The following is a 14876-nucleotide window of genomic DNA, read 5'->3' as shown; positions in this document are numbered from 1 at the left end:
GAATGGGAGACTGCCGAGGAAATCCAGGATTGCTGCACAGAGGCAGGCGATGGCAAACGTTCTCCGTCTGTCCCTTGCCTTGAAAACCCTACGGGGTTGCCGTGTCAGCTGCAACCTGATGGCGCTTACCACCATCACAGAGTTCATCTCCGAGGTTCACGACAAACTGAACCACTACAAAACAGAATCCAGCTCTGTACTTCCGTTTTCAGTTTTACCACAGGTAAGGGCAATCGCCAGGTCATACTGAAATTCTGATTAGGCTGCTAGACGAAGCTGTTTGTGTCTGTAGCGCTAGAAACTAAAAGAGAAATTCACATGCAGCTCAGATAATGAAACTAAAAGGCAAGTCCCCAGTTGTTGTTGTTTTAAAACCACTATCCTAGACCTAAATAACAAAGGACAAGTTAGAAGCGACATTCTGCCTGCTTTCCTCGATGTTCCTGGATTCTTAATACGACTTACCCAGTGACATGTACAGGAAACAAATGTAAAGGTGTGTTTGTTTACAAAAAGGAATGGCATGGCCGACAACTGCAAGTCTGGCTAACTCTGCCATAGAGCTGAAAGGCACAGTGCCAGAGAAGACGATACTACTGCCGCTCTGGCCAAGATCTACGATCTCGAGATTTACATACAAACCATTACTAAGAACACAAATCTTCTGACTCCAAAAGCTGAGAACTCATGCCCACAAAGCCACGTTGGCAGGAACCATTCCTACACCCCCGCCCCGTGGACAACGTTCAAGAGGAACAAAAAGATGACAATGACCACCTTATTAACTATTTAGTGCATTCAAGTATCATCTACACTCAAACATGTGTCGAACTCTACAATGTCTTAACACTTCAGTTTAGTTGCCCAACAACATACGGTAGCCCCTGTCAGAGGGATTATACCCTAGATATACCCCAAGAGCAAAATGTAATAGAGGCAGTGTAACTTACATTATATCTCCTTTTTGCTAGGATGTAATTTAATGTTAACTCAGAACGTTTACCATTTTTGTGGCACCTACAGATACTTAAAACTTGTTTCTACGAACTTGATACACTCCCAAAGCCGCACATATTTTAGCCCAAGGAACAAAAAGCTCCTTTGCGCCCGAAAGAATCCACTGCAGCGAAAAGGTAGAAGCAGCTCTTTGTAGAGTTTTTCAACTAGTGGAAGAGCCCTAAAAGCTCATCCACAAGAGATGGAAGCAAGATGTTTGACTTTGCAAAGAACAGGCAATTAGGGTGGTAGAAGAACTGAAGACCTCAGAGCACAGCTAACACATTCACACAGCCAGCTTTTCTTGGTTATAGGCACAACCGTGGTTGCTACTCAAGCAACACATGAATTATTGTTGGAATGAAGTTACATCCAGATATCCTCAAGAATCCAGACTACAGCTATAAACAAAGCATTTATTTGATTAGTGGCTATAGGTACGCAAGTCTGGACCTACATTTTTGGCTTCCTACTGTCGTCGTGATAGCATTTCATGCTATTACCTGCATGATTCAGGCAAAAATCCCCATGCCTCTCAGCTATAGGTTCCTGGTTAATTTATCCAGGGATATAATATTAATTAAAAAATACAGGCCGCAGTTACATGTTTTAGGGTCCATTCAGGCAGCGGAAATTGAAGTCATTTAATAACTCAGCCTAACCAACACTTCATTGTGATATGAGGCTCTTCAAACTACAACAGAGTGTAAACCCAGGGAATCGAAAATGTGTATGGCGTTAAGCTAGGAGAGCACAGGACCAGTGTGAGTATGCTGTTTTCAGCTGGGTATCAACCTCTGGTATCTTTTAGGGGTGTGCACGGGGGGGGGGGGATCAGTATTTTTCGGTTCGAGTAAACCAAACCCGGAAAATATCAGTAAATGCCGATACTCCCGAATCCCAGAATCCCTCCAAGTAGAGGGGGAGTGAAATTGACCTGCTCTCCCACCCATTCGCTTCTCCAGCCCACGCCTGCTGGACAAGCGAAGAGACATTGGGGAGGAAACTTTAAATGCCTTCCCTTTGCTTCCTCAACTAGCCTGTCAAGATGCACTGGCTGGGGAAGTATAGAGAATGCATTTAAAGATGCCTCCCCAATCTTTCTTTGCTTCCCCAGCTGGCCTGCCAAGGGGCACTGGCTGGGGAATCAAAGGATAGGATACAATGGAACGATCGTGCCGCCACTGTGGCAAGACTCCAGAGAGAAGAGCTTTAAAGTTTAAACCACTTCTCTCTTCACTTCCTCAGCCAGCCCGCCAAGGCACACTGGCTGGGGAAATAAAAGGGAGTCAATTAAAAATGCTCCCCCCCCCCGGTCTTTTTTCACTCCCCCAACCAGTGCACCTTGGCAGGCTGGCTGGGGAAGTAAAGGGTATGTTCTTAAAGATGCCTCCCGATTTTTTTCCCCCCAGCCAGCCTACCTTGGCAGGCTGGCTGGGGAAGCAAAGCAAGATGGGGGAGGCATCTTTAAGTGACTCCTTTTTTTCCTCCCCCAACCATGGCCCTGCTGCCTTCCCTTCCTCGCCATCCTGCCCAGCAGGCTGGATGGGGAAAGGAATGGAGATAGAGCTAGTCAGTTTCACGCACCTCCGTTTTCAAGCGGAGGTGGGTAAAACTGACCCGCTCTCCCTCCCCTTTGCTTTCCCAGCCCGCCCGTGGTGGGAGGCCGACTGGGAGAAGCAAAGACAAATCGGGCTTTTAAAGATGCCTCCCCTTTTCTTCACCAGCCGGCTGCCCTGGCAGGACAGTTGGGCAAGCAAAGACAGATCAGGTAGGTATTTAAAGAAGCCTCCCTGATCTGTTTCCCCTTCCCTCCCTGATTTGGGGAAGGGACTGAATAAAAGCTGAATAATTGGCTTTTATTCGGGAGCACCTTATCAGGTAGCCGAATCAGATTAGAGAATCTGATTCGGCTGAATACATAACCGAAAAATACCGATAAGGTATTTTTCGGGTATTTATTCCATTTGACTTTGCCGAATGCACACCCCTAGTACTTTTCCTCAGCCCTGATCTGAATGGCCCAGGCTAGCCTGATCTCAGAAGCTAAGAAGGGTCGGCTCTCATTTGTACTTGGATGGCAGACCACCACCAAGTCCAGGGTTGCTACACAGAGGCAGGCAATGGCAAACCACCTCTGTTCCTCTCTTGCCCTGACCTGGATGGCCCAGACTAACAGTCTCACCAGATCTTGGAAGGTAAACAGAGTTGGTCCTGGTTAGTACTTGGATGGGAGTCCACCAAGCAAGTCCAGGGTTGCTATGCAGAGGTAGGAAACAGCAAACCACCTCTGAACATCTCGTCTTGAAGACCTCCTGAGGGGATGCCATAAGTCCACTGCCAGCTGATCGCACTTTACACACTTTTTCTTACTTCAGTGGTGACCACTGGTGCGCAAGTGCTCTCTAGGCAGATCCAATGTGATCAGGGAATGAATAGAAAGACATGGCCTCCGTTGACTCCTTGGTCTGGCCTCACCTTGTGGCACCTGCTGGGGATTATATATATGCTGCACAGGCAGTTCAGTCAAGCCTGCCTCAGGCAAGGCATTTCTTATGAATGGTGTAAGCACGGCTGGAAGCAACAGGAAATGCAAGTGAAAGAAGCACGCCTCTCAGCCCTTGATGGGTTTTAAGGTAGCGATGAGAGGTCAGACACAAAGTGAAAGAGGACCTAATCTTAATAGCTCTGAAGCATGGAGGAAATAGTTGTAATGGAGATCCACACAAGGGGTTATCACTGAGACAGACCAAACTTTAATCAGAGGGGGGGAAACCCTCTTAATTAGAAATGACAGATTCTGACTGTTCGTTGCATAATGAAGACCACAGATCACGCAAAGGTTACTTAATAAAGCAACCCAAATCTTAATCAAAGTGGCAACGATTTGCAACGTATCCAAATCTGGGTGATGCTGACTACAACATAAGGCAAGACAGACAAAACTGTAAGTAACGATCCCAGGAACCAAACTGTTCCAAGGAAGCTTTCACGTTCCCTAGAACTTTATCAGGCCGGATGTACATATTTATCCCTTATGTCCAGCACACTTAAGAGTTCTGTGGAACGCCAAAGCTTACTTACTTCTTTTTTTTTGGGGGGGGGGGGGGGTTACACTGCTGATGTCTTTCAACAATACAAACTGGTAAAACAGGAAAGGAAGATAAGGAAGGCTAGCAGTCAGCATGGAAAAACAGAGACTGAGATCTTTTTGGAAGTCGGTGAGGGGGGAAAGAGCAAACAGTGACAAATGGGATCTTTCCTATAGCTCTTATACATCCATTTAATTTCCACAAGACACTTTATAACAGAGGCATTTTCAGGAGCATGCCACAGGTTTTTATTTTATGTACTGCATAAAGGTTCCCGTGACATTGGAGGGCATCTGCAGATACAGTCAAAATGAAAGAATTTCATGCTCTTAATCCACCATTGCCACCCAGGTGCTTTGCTTAAGGAGAAGCTACACCCCACAGGAGAACAACAAGGATACTTCCTTGGCAGCAACAGCCCTAGCCTGTGTAAAACCAAGCCCACTCCAAGAAGTTAGGAAATTTCACCCACTTCAAGAAATTAGTTACTACCCACATAGAGGTTCTACACTAAACTGAAATTACGGCATCAAAAAGCACCACAGTCCAAAATATGGGCTCCAGAGTTTCCCAGTGTTTTCACCTTTTAAAGTTTCTGCCTAGAAGCTTATCCTCAAAGGAAAGTTGAGATCCTTAAGAATCTGACTCAAACACCATGCTACAAGTTATAGTGTGTGTTCCAGGCGTAATAAACTTAAGACTCCAGAACATATATTCGCAGCACTCTAGGTACACAGATGAAAGAGTAGGTGAGACAACACTTTCAACACAAGGAAACAACAAAAAATCCATACGGCTAGGAAGGTAACGTAAGGACTCCGGAGTAATGTAAGGCAATTTAAAAGTTCATTACAAGCCTACAGCATGTGGCAGATAACGCACTGGAGTACTTCCAAGGTTTCATAAACAAAAGCTTGGGAATACCACCTATGAGAGTGACAAACACCATGACATTACCAGTGAAACAGCTCAACTAAGTGCACAGCTTAAGACGGGCAAAGGAATACCTGAAGGAGCAAGAAACCCGACCTGAACCCAGCAAACTGAACTCTGATTTTAGGAGGAAGGCAGAAAATGCCCAGATATGTACCAATGTGGACATCCACCCATTAGACGCTCGAACAATTTGGAAGTACGTTTAAGCTCTCCTTACCTGGGTACACACGGGAGACATCCGTTAAACCAAAACGCAACAGAATTCAGGTAAGATACCAAGTTTTGTGTACTATCTAACACTGAAAACATTACAGGAAGAGATAAACCACACAGCAAGGCCAAAAAAAAAGAGCAGACGTTATTACAGCTGGGCATAAGCCCGTATCCTAAACGTTTCGATTACAACCGATAACTCAGCAAAGAGAACATCACCGAATCATCAATAATGACACCCAACCAAGCCGGAAAGTTAGCATCGGCGGGGGTGGCCTAACATGTGCTGGAGCGACATCGACATTGTTTTCACCGCTCAGACCACCCATCAGGGGAACGACCCCCCCCCCCGGGTATTTCTAAAAGGGGGGGAGGCAAGGGACGGAGACGCCAGGCGCAGCTCTGTGTTGACAAAGGTGCCAAACCACCAGCCGGAACCGAGCAGTCAGCGTAAGGGAGGGTCACAGTCACCCCCCCCCCAAAAAAAAGGCCTTTGGGGGGGTGGCATCACCCAAAGGACGGGTTGCATTTCAAGACCTCAAGTTCAGTTTGGATCACAACACTGGAGAGGAGGAGGAGGACATGGATATATAGAGAGATACATGTGCGATGGAGGGCACGGGGTGGGTTTTTAAGGTGGGCATGGGCAGAGGGCGACCTGGGGAGACTGTTGGCATTGATGGGCACCCCCCAGGTGAGGGCCAGGAAAGGGGGGGCGGGGAGCCCCAGGGAGGCGACGTCATCAGGGAAGCCCCTGGCCCGTGGTCACCTCTGACCCCCAACCAGCCCCCCCTCGGGGCACACCCCGCGCCACACTCCCCCCTCCCCGGAACGCGAAGGGGAGGAGAAGCCCGCGAGCGGGAAAGGCGCCCGCGGCCCCCGCCGCGCATCCCGCCTCTGGAGATGGTCCCTCTCAGGGGCTCCCGCGCAGGGGCTCCCGCGATGGTCCGGCCCGGCTCTCCCCTTTCCCCACCCGCCCCTTCCGCCCGGCTCGCCAACTCTCTCCTCAGGTCACTCACAATCTCTCCTCGTCTCCGCTCGGCGCCGCCGCCATTTTCTTCGCAGCGAAGAACCCGCGGGGGGGGGGCAGCCCAGACCGAGCCGGAGAGGAAACCCGTAGCGCCTGGCCCCGCCCCCCTCGGACGCCATTGGTCGGCGGGCCCCATCACTCAGGACACCCACCCGAAGGTATTGGCCGGGCCTCTCGCGCCCGGGCGAGGCTGCCGCGCTCCCGGCGGCCGTTAGAATTGGCGGGAAGCGCTGTCAGTTACAAGGATGAAAAGGGGGCGGGGGGAGCCGAGCCCGCGTTGCCGCTGATTGGAGGGGGCAGGCTGTGCGCCTCGCGATAGGCCCGCTGGCTCATCGGTCACCGAGGGAGGGGGCGGGGCTTTAGGCAGAGGCTGAAGGGTTTTGAAATGTAACGGTTTTAACGGTCGTGTTTCTCCTCTCCCTCACCGGCTTTGCCTCGTCAATCCGTGTTTGGGGCCGCCATTCTATGACTATTAGCTTTGTTCACCATGGTGAACTGTGGGACATTATGCAATGGCTGGCCCTGTTTGCACTGATGCCAAGGCCATGTTTCTCCAACCACTACATAACTAATGTAATCCATTTGTGCAGCCTAACATGAAGACTGTGCTATATACAACATGGCTGTGCTTATGTCAACCTTTGTTGATCGAGGGTATATTTGCACAGATTTACGCTACCCTATTCTGTCCTTTGGTCAGATAGTTAAACTAGCTTAAGTCCTATCCTATGGTTACGAAATGGAGGCACTTTCGTTAGGACAGTGCGCATGGAGGTTTTTTCCCCCTGCCGCATATCCCTGTCATGGCACAGAGGCATCTAATCGCCCACTAAAGAACAGCTGCATGGTCACATGGCAGTTGTTTTCTTACAGCCGTGGACCCAGGTAATGGGGTTTCCCTTGCATTATACAACATCCTCAAAAATTGTTAATCCAACGCACCCTTGGGTCAAGCTCCACCACATCACCACACCTTCTAAACAGCTTTGGATCGTCTCCAGCCACAGCCACACATGCTACGTGAAGTGATTTTCAGCCCCTTTTTCTAGTGTCGGTGCGCACATTGCAACAGGTTTCTGGGTTGCCAGTTCTGGATTGGGAAATTCCAGGAGATTGAGGGCAGTGGAGCCCAGGAGGGTGGAGACCTCAGCAGGGTATGATGCCATAGAGTCCAACTTCCAAGGCAGCCGTTTTCTCCAGGGGAACTGATCTTGGATGCTGGGAGATCTCCAGCCACCTCCTCGAGGCTGACAACCTTACATGCCTCACCCACGTCCCCCATGGTGAACGACATTGCTGGTTTTACACGGTGTAGCCTATAAACAGGAAAACAAAGATGAGTGCAGGCTCGGCAGGGCCTGGGTTAACCTTGTGCCAGTGTGGGCTGTGGCTGGTGAAGAACAGCACTGGTGCATGGGTGCCCAACTGGCCAGTGAGGAGCAGTCGTGGCAGCACCTGACTTCACCTTGCAAAGAGCAGCACCGGAATGACAGCAGCTGGCATCAGCCTGGGCCTGATAGGGCCAGAGAGAAGAAGCACAGGCATGGCGGCACCCAACTTGGCTGGCAAAAGGAGTGCAGATACAATGGAGCCTGGCCTGGGTTGGCTACCATGGAAGAGCATGGCGGCACCCAGGTTAGCTCCTGAGGAAGAACACCTGGCTTTACCCTAGGCTAGTCTGGAACTGGCAAGGAGCAGCACAGACATCATAGTGCCCATCTTGCCCAGCAAGGAGGTACAAAGGCCTAGCACTACCCAGCTTGGCTAATGAGTAGAAGGATGGGCACATACAGAAGTGCCTAGCTTTGCCCGGCCAGTGTGGTGTGGCAGAGACTGTGGCACAACCTTTCTTTTCAGCTTACTGTTGCCAACTCTGTCTTGGGAAGCTCCTGGAGATTTAGGGATGGAGCCTGGGGAGGGATCTCAGTAGGGTATAAGGCCAGAGAGTCCATGCTCCAAAGCAGCCATTTTCTCCAGGGTAGGGTTGCTAAGGGCTTACCTGTTCCGGAGCGGGGGAGTCCAGCCTTGCTCCGGGAGTCTTTGCACGTCACACGGAAGTGACGCAAGCACGTCAGGGACGTTGGAGGAGGGGCCACAATCATCCGAGGGAAAACCATAGAGTTTTCCCTCGGATGATTGTGGCCTCGCCCCCAACGTCCCCGACGTGCTTGCATCACTTCCGTGTGACGTGCTTTGGGGGTGGGGTTCCCCCTGGGGGCCCAATTCGCCGGTGGCGGGGAACAGGCTTCCCGGGCGGGGGTTTCCCCGCCCCCCGGGGGGGACTTGGCATCCCTACTCCAGGGGGACTGATCTTCATTGTCTGGAGATCAACTGAAAAGAGTAAGAGTCCAATTGTAATTCCAGGGGATCTCCAGGCCCAACCTGACAACCCTACTTCAGCTGGTTTTGTAGCCCTCCATGAAGTGAGGGGCATTGCACTTTTCCAGGGCTATTTTGGCCGCACAGTCTGCCCCTGGACAGCACTGTGCTGGATTGTGGCCTAAATTTGCTAAATCATTTTGCTGCCTGAAATATAACGCAAAGGCCAAAGACACATTTTGCCGGGGGGGGGGGGTTGACAAGTTGTATGTATCCGTAACCCATAAGGCATATAATTGGTAGGTGTTCCTGTTTTAAAAGAACGCTGTAAAAACATGTCCTCGTTCCACTATAACAGCCTACAGCTTCTTGGCAGAAAATGGATATATGACATTTTAAAATGCTAGACTACTTAATTTTTGCAGTGACTGCCCCTCTGGAATGAGTGGGGTGTGTATCAGACCTCACGGGGAGCGTCTTGTTTGCATTGCTTGTTCTTTTTCTGCACTGCGAAGGGCTAGATTCTCACCGAAAGTGAAACAAGTTAAAACAAGTGATTGCATTCTGATCGTCATGATCTTTCCTCAACATCCACTGGATATTGTTTAGATATGGCTAAAATAAAGTTCTCAGAGCATGCCGATATTGTTTACTCTGGCGTATCTGAAGTACAACACATTCTCTGTATTTTGGGCTATGCCTGAAACTGCCTTTCTGTCTGAATCTGAGCAAACAGATAAAAATTAGAAAATAACAACTTGTAAAGTATGCAGTTATTTATATTTTCCTCCACTATCAACCAGAACAAAAAGAATATCTTCTACCTCCAGTTTTCCTCTTCTTTTTTTTTTACTCTCTGTTGAAAGATTTTGGTATTTAGATCACTTTTTAAAAATTTCATATAGGCTCTTTTCTTACTGCACAATTATCTGCCTGGTGATAAACCTGATATATCTGTAGCACAAGTCAGAAACCAACAAGAATAAAAGATATAGCAAGTGCCTCTTACATTATATAATAATAATATTATATTCAAAGATTGCTCCTCTTCCTTTCCAAGGTCTTAGTAAAAGTAAGAAGATAGCTTGTAACAATATCGTCCTCATTACAGAAATATTAAATTGTCTGCAAAATTTCCCTAATCTCATAATCAGTACTGCTGATCTTCCTTCAGTCGTTTAAGGCTTACTCACATTCTGAACCCCGAAGAAGGGGAGTTATTGGACAGAACAGGAAGGGAAGAGAGAGAGATCCCCCCCACCCACTTCTTGTCATTTATTTGCCTATAATATGCACTTAGTTCATCACAACTGTACAGGAAATACTCTCTGCGGTGGGTCCAGCTTTAATCAAAAATTCAGTGCAAATGTATAGGAAAACAAGGACAAATATATGCACACTTTCCTATCATTTAGAAACCCTGAAGAGGGGAGAAACATTCTAAGATAGACCGAGACATATGTAATACATTGTTTACCCAATCTAAACTTGCTTTGCTATTTCCCAAACATGAAGTATACCTTGCATAGATTAGTAAACACATACAACTGTACTGTTTGCTACGTTTATGAAGCTGAACAAAAAAAATATATAAATGTTTTTGGTCCATTGGAACAAAAATTAAAAATAGATCCCGTGTTGGAGCTGCCACCAGCTGTATTTAATAAATAAATAAATGTTGAAACCAACAACATGGTAGTAAACACGGGACATTTTTATTATCTGGCCTTGAGAATATTATATAGGCCTTAGGAGTATCACACAAAAGAAGAGATTTGGGGGGGAGAACACAAAAAATAAATTCCTGGGATATACATAAGGAATACAAATACATTTTAATATTCAGTCTAAACTTCATAGCACGTAATCAAGCTGTGAACCCATTAACTCTTTCTTGGGAGTCAGCCACATGAAAGTTACTCAGTGGGATTTGCTTTGGAATAAACATACTTGGGGCAAGCTGCAAATGACCACAGTGACTGTAGATGAAACCTGTCATCCTGAACCCATCTTTATTTTATTTGTGTCCTTTTTAGTAAATAAAAGGGACGTTTAACTCAGGGGCGTGGGAAGCAAAATTTCCATTCAGTAGCTCCATTGGGTGCCTTATTGGGTAACAATCGGGGTGGGGGTGGGAGGTGGACTGCTGACCAGGGTGCTTAAAAGCCTACCCATATATGTTCAAGCGGAGCTACTGAAATCCTGCTCTGAATAACAGCCTATCTCCTCAAAATTATTAATATGCCTCAACTTTCACCCTTTAATCTAGGTCTGAATATTTTTTTAATTCTGAACTTTCACTTTGAGCCTCACAGATTTTAGAAGATGTCACATTTTCGTTTGTTCCTTAATTGTGAATGTCTGTGTTTCCAAACGCTCCTCATCTTATTTCACTCGATGCAAAAATGGAGGAATTTGTGGCAACCAATAAGTTGGAGGCCTTGCTCTCAAGCTGTAGGGACAATATACTGGACCAAATACCTGGTTTTGTATGGCATTTGAAAATTACTTTTCCAGCAGCCAACTGGGCTGAATTTTTAGTAACCCAGGCAAATACCACTAACATTACAAGTTGCAACCCTTAGATGTCAGATCTAGAAATTTTATAGCAATGGATTTGACTGGAAAAATATTGCTTATCTTGTGAAAAATAAAATATTTGATTATAGGTTTGGGTTATTTTTCCTTTAGAAATTAGGGGGGAAATCTTTTTCAGAATCGGGCACATTTTTTGTTTGTTTTTATGCATCTCTTTTGTGCATATAATATAAAAGCACGAACAGGAATGGAAAAATGTAATTAATAGCTTTCAGTAAACGCAGGTAAGCTTCGTAATTCTGGGTATCTTCTAATGAGCTTTGCAACGGAGTGGGAATTTGAATCCATGTCTTTCTATTTATTTTGCTCCACACTGGCTCTTGCATACACGTACTATCTGTCTGTCCAACTGTCTGACTGTCTATCTGGCTGAAATCCCCACTGCATTAGAATTAATAGGGACATTCTTAATATTAATTCCTAGCCCTTGAAACATGGATTTTTTCCTATTGTCTCATATTGTAAGCTCTTTTGATCCACTGTGACTAGGGTGATGCATTTAAATACATATGTGTGTTTGTATACTTTTTTTTACTGAATCACATGCATCCTTTTATATTCCCTTCTCTTCCCCATGATTCTCTACTATAACAGCAGTAAGAAGAAATTAACCACTGAGAAGTGTCAACCCAAGCAATAACCTTGTAAAAAAAATAATTAAGTAATGCTGCCTTCAGTCAAAGAACAGGTCAGGCTATATATGTTTCATATATCACAACATCAACAAAAATGCATTTGATGTTAATAAATACAAAATAAAATGGGTATGCAGGTTGTATTTGATAAAGCACTGTTAGTAACTGCCTATAGAGCTGTAGCCAAATCTGTTCCTCAGATGTGTTTCACTCATTGGTAAGAATTGTTTGTACACCTAAGAAAAAGAAAGAAAACAGAAGAGGAGCTATTGTAGGGTAACCAGGGTATTCCTTCTTTATTTGCATTAATTGCATTTCAAAGTATATATGCAGAACAACCTTTTTAAAGATGTTTATAAATAGTCTGCAGTTATGTAAGAGAAAACGGGTCCCATTTTGGTAAATGTCTGACAAGGATTAAAGTTAGCCAGTTCAAATGTGAAATAACAACTACTGAAATACAAAACCCTAATATCCAAACCCTCAAGAGGTGAATTATTAATTACTGGTATAGCAAAAGTGAAGCAAAACAGACATTTGCTTCTAGCAACATACCACATTAGAATTATAAAGTAGGATTCACCAAAAATTCAACCCTCCCCATAAGAAACCCAACATTTCGGGGCCCGAATATTTCACCATCATTACCAAAATGCAAACCAATGTAGCGAAGGTGAAACATAAAATACAAATGCAATAGAAATCACAACAGGCAAACAGCCATACTCTGAAGAACATTAAATTTAACCATTATCCAGCAGGCTCCAATGCATGCCAGCATAGGAATATAAATAACCAAAATGTCAAGGGCAAATAACAATTAACAGCAAGCTATAGAAGAAGATCCACAAATCCTGCCATGAAAATGCAACCTGCTGGGATACAAATGATAGAAAATAAAATGTTAGTGAGTGATCTACAACTCACAGATCACCAAAGAGATGATCCCATTTAGATCAGAAGCCCCAATCTGTTAGGACAGATCAGTTTCGATCCATTGAATGCTTGCCCTTGATGCATACTCCTACACAAAACTGTGCTCCAAAGAGATTTACAAGACAAACAGCTTTTCTGACCCTAAATTGTGACACTTCATACTCTATAGTGCTTATTTTCCTACAGTACATACACATACAGTATTTAGTACATATTTTCTTACAGTTCCTACTGTTTCGTGTCATTACTAACCCATAGAGGTGTGTTGTTAGGGGAGTATTAAATTTTCATATTTTTACTCGGCCCTTATTAAAATGAATAGGGAAAAAATTAAAAACTGTATTCCAAGATCTTCAGGGTTTAAATGATTCTAAGCATGGTCAAATCTACTATTTTCCTTTCTACGTTATCCCTTCCACACTGTCCTTTCCAAATAGCTGCTTTAGGTTGATGTCTCAGTAAATAAGCAGGTGTGGATCTTTCCATGTTAATTCTCGTGTGCCTGTTCACTCCTGAAGGAGATTTATTTTAAAAAAATATGAACAAGTTTTTTTTTATTAAGTATGATCAAGGGTTCCATGAGCTCCCCATTAATTATCTCCCTAAGAAAAAAATAATTGTCTTTGAAGCTCTTAGCCATCATTGCTGTATTCTTGCAGCCTTTGTCCTAAACAGCTTCCTTTTCAATTAAAATTAAAATTTTAATTTAAGATTAATTTTTAATTTCAGACCTCGGTTACCAGCTTAGCAAAAGTGTCAAGGGTTCCTTTTCTGGTTCACAACCATAGTGTGAAATATAAAAGTTAGAAATAATAAATTCAGATTCCCAAATCTCACCAAAATACTTGCAATGGGCCCAATCCACAACTCCAGGCAAGGTTTGATCAACAAGCCTCTTGCATCAACGAGAATCAGCTCCAACAGCCCCGGGGGGGGGGGGGGAGCTGTGGACTGACTGTGGCACCTTCCTTCTCTATCTAGGGTCTCTTGCATCATGCTCAACAAGTTGCAAACCCTTCTAGCTGAAGATCCAGCAGTAAATCTCTCTATTTCAAGTGCCCTGATTTATCAAGGGCAATTCCTATTGTCTACACCTGTCCTAGGACAATCACTGTCCCATCATAGAATCATAGAATGTTAGAGTTGGAAGGGACCTTGCAGGTCATCTCAGCCCCCTGCACTCTGCAGGAGCATAGCCGAAAGACAGCCCTACATACCTACCCGAAAGATGGTCATCCAGCCTCCGCTTGAAAACGTCCAGCGAAGGAGCATCCACCACCTCCGGAGGCAGACTGTTCCGCTGCTCAGCCACTCTTACAGTGATGTCCTACAGTGATCAACACTGTAGAAAGCGCCAGTGTGAGGATTAAAGTTACAAGAGTCCCTGTTTTCATTTATGAATACTGGAGAATATGAAGTTTCAGCGTTCCTCATAGATATACCTGGGGTTTCCCAGAGCTTGGCTCCTTGACCTTGCAGGAGCAACAGGAAAAAAAAATACCGGGGAAGGCATCCAAATAAACATTAAACTGTTACCCCAGAGAAATTGAGATTACTCAAAGATTATATATTTTATTTTATTTAAAACATGTTCTGCCACTTTCCCACGCGGATCGGGGACACCACAGAAACATTAAAACATTTGAACAATTAAAAGCAATGTTTAAAAGTATGAAGACGTTAAAAAGAGAGAAATCAGCTTACTAACCTCACGTTTAAAAATGTCACCCACGAAGCACTGACATCCGAGACAAAAGAAAACATGCAGTACGGTAGTTACTAGAAAGCAAAACACTGCACAGTATTAAATACAATTTATTGAAATACGCGCTGCTAAAATGCAAATTCCCATAATACATTGGGCACAATCCATTCCAACGTTAAGCACTTTTGGGGGCCTGATCCTAGCCACAGGAGAGTATAGCATGAATGTCACCCACTCTCATTTTAAGTCAATGGAAAAATCATGCTTAACAGACTCCCACTATAACACCAAACAGTCGAGCCCAATCAATGCAGCCAATTTAAATAAAATATGAACTCTGGGAATGTCGCTTATGAAGCACGTCCCTTGGAACACTTAACTTTAAAAGCAAGTAGCGTTCTCCAGGTATTTCTGGA

General features: G+C 45.1%; 1 protein-coding gene across 1 annotated transcript in view; it reads right to left on the bottom strand.

Annotated features, from left to right (window-relative positions):
* MECP2 (methyl-CpG binding protein 2) overlaps positions 1-6285 on the bottom strand; it is a 108957-nt gene extending 102672 nt beyond the window's left edge. Inside the window, exon 1 of the mRNA XM_015415501.1 lies at positions 6257-6285. The gene's annotated coding sequence lies outside the window, so the exon portion shown is untranslated. The remainder of the gene's footprint in view (positions 1-6256) is intronic.
* Between the last annotated feature and the right edge of the window lie 8591 nt (positions 6286-14876).

Source organism: Gekko japonicus, unplaced genomic scaffold (assembly GCF_001447785.1).
Source record: "Gekko japonicus isolate JY-2015 unplaced genomic scaffold, Gekko_japonicus_V1.1 scaffold2015, whole genome shotgun sequence".
Lineage (NCBI taxonomy): Eukaryota > Metazoa > Chordata > Lepidosauria > Squamata > Gekkonidae > Gekko > Gekko japonicus.
Note: the sequence above shows the minus strand (reverse complement) of the source record. Positions and strands in the feature narration are given on the sequence as shown.